The sequence below is a fragment of the Parasteatoda tepidariorum genome, chromosome 8 (assembly GCF_043381705.1).
Source record: "Parasteatoda tepidariorum isolate YZ-2023 chromosome 8, CAS_Ptep_4.0, whole genome shotgun sequence".
Taxonomy (NCBI): Eukaryota; Metazoa; Arthropoda; class Arachnida; order Araneae; family Theridiidae; genus Parasteatoda; species Parasteatoda tepidariorum.
In genome coordinates this window covers 563,291-565,804 of record NC_092211.1, presented here as the reverse complement: position 1 = coordinate 565,804, position 2,514 = coordinate 563,291, and positions in this window count along the sequence as shown.

Below are 2,514 nucleotides of genomic sequence, written 5' to 3'. Positions count from 1 at the left end.
GCAATATTTAACCTTGGGAGACTTTAAAAGTGGACTCACTCTTAATGGAGAAGAAAATAATATGATTGAGACTTTATTTCAATACCGCCAACAGTTTTTGCAATAAAATTCTTATAACTTCGTAGCTTTTATAGTGGTGATCAATATTTTTATTTCAATGCTTTTTTTTCCTTATTTTTCTAGCCTTTTTTCTGTACACATGCATACGAGAAAAATGTAAATACTATTTTATTTCGGGAAATGTCAAAAAATCGCCAAATTATCATTAACGCAGATGCTATTTTATTAATTTATTTTACAATAGGTTTTGAACAACAGAAAAATTATATACCTTACAATAAAAAATAGCAAGTATACACTAAATTTTATTTTTTGCTTTGATTTTTCTTTAGGTAAACAAATTTTGCAAAAAAAAATTTTAAATTCGCCGAAGAAGTTCTCGAGATATAGCGAAATACGCAAAAAAATAAATTAACAGTAGGGGTTTCAAGCTTTAAAAGGCTCTCCGAACCAAACTTAATGGATCATATTTACCAGATTCCGGCTACCCTTTATATTTTGAGGGTCAGAAATACGAATCCGTAGGGAAAATATTCAGTGAAATTAAGATTTTATGTCGGATTTCGACTTAAAATATCGTCTGCACTAATAAATTAGCATATCTGAGATCACCCCCTCAAACAATCAAGATTGAGAAGATGAAGATCCGATCATTAGATCAAAAGTTATTCAGGGTGGTTCATTTTTTTTCGGCGCCCTGCTCAGTCGAACTCAATAGATACGACTTATTAATTAATAAATTCAGTGCATACTAATTTTATTTCTTATTTCCGCATAGCAAAGAAGAAGTTTAATATTTTGCTTTTATTAACTGTTGTTTAAAAGCCGACCCAATTTTGGGTTTATGAGTACTAATTTTCAACTTCTTAGCCTTGTAATTTTGAACCCAATCCAAAAAGCAAGAAAACTATTGGATCAAGTATTAGGTATTCGAACCCGGTTCACGTTATTGGGAGGCGAGCGCTCTATCCCCTAAGCCACCACAACTCTAATAATTTGCTTTGAACTGTCTTGTCTTTTTGCTATGTTATTATTCTTCGGATGAGATTCATAGAACGAAAAACATCGTCGACATAAAAAAAGGTCCATCCGGAAAACATCAAATAGATATTTTTCTAAAAACAAATTAAATAAGCTGGCGAAATGAAATTAGGCAGATCACAAAAATATTGCCCCCTAAAAATAAGAATTAATATTGAATAATTAATGAATATTATGAAATGCTTTATAAATAATAATAAAACATTGGGGGAAATTTTTAACAAAATTTTTTTTAAAAAGTNTTGCAACGTATATCTAAAACCAAAATGCAATTAATTTTAATCTAAATCTCATAGGAAAATAAATAATGGCATATTTTTATTAAAGTACTAGTTTGTAATACAGCATTTCACTATACTGAGGAAGACAGTCTGAAAGCAAAAAAATGCGTTTGAAAACTATTATTCAATTTTACTTACTTGAAAGCAGCGAAACAAATTTTGAGTTGAATCAATTTCAATAAACTTGGTTTTAAATTGATAATGAAACGGTTTGAATGCTTGATACGCGGTAGTGATATTTCCCTCCTTGGAGCAATGTAAACAAATCACAAAAGAAAAGACTTTTCAAAAGTTTGCTCTTTTAGATTAATGTAAGGCAATAAATAAATAACTGTATAAAAATTGTTTTTTCCATTAATTCATCTATATTGAGTTATATTTTTTGAACAAACTTGATAAAAACAATTCCTTTAAGTTTTTTTTAAACCCTTTCTAAGGCGAGTTAATATTAAGACTGGGTACTAATTTTTCAACATGAGATTGAAACCACTATTTGTAAATGTATATCATTCTAATTAAGAAAATAAATAACATCAAATGTGTTACGTGTAATAAATTTATATTTCTTCCAATGGCATGTCTACACTAAACACTAACCCCACCGCCATGTGCTTACTCTAGAACCACGAGGACATCTTTTTATGTATGCCACTAATGTTGAATAATTATACTATAAGAGCAAAAGTTAATTAAAGTGCAAAGTTAAAACAGTGGTCGGAATTAGCGTGCTGCAAGCAGCAAAACTACTGTTGTGCGCTACTTTTTTAAAAGAAGTAGTGTAGTGAGTAGTGCGATACAAGAAAACAGTAGTTTGTAGCGTTTCTTGGCAACTACTTTAAACGTTAGTTAAATAAAGAAATAAAACTCAAACGCAAAAAAAAAATTTCAAATTTTTTTGGTGTAAGTCCTTTGCTGGCCCCGGCCCGTCAATGTACTCAAAGACAATGCGACATCTTTTTATTTATGCCAAATGCTGAATAATTGCACAAGACCGAGCGGAAAATTAATAAAAGAGCAAAGTATAAGCAGTGGTCGAAAGTAGCATGCTACAAGTTGCGAAATGACTGCAGTGCGCTACTTTTTAAAAGAAGTAGTGTAGTAAATAGTGCGATGCAAAAATACAGTTTGCAGC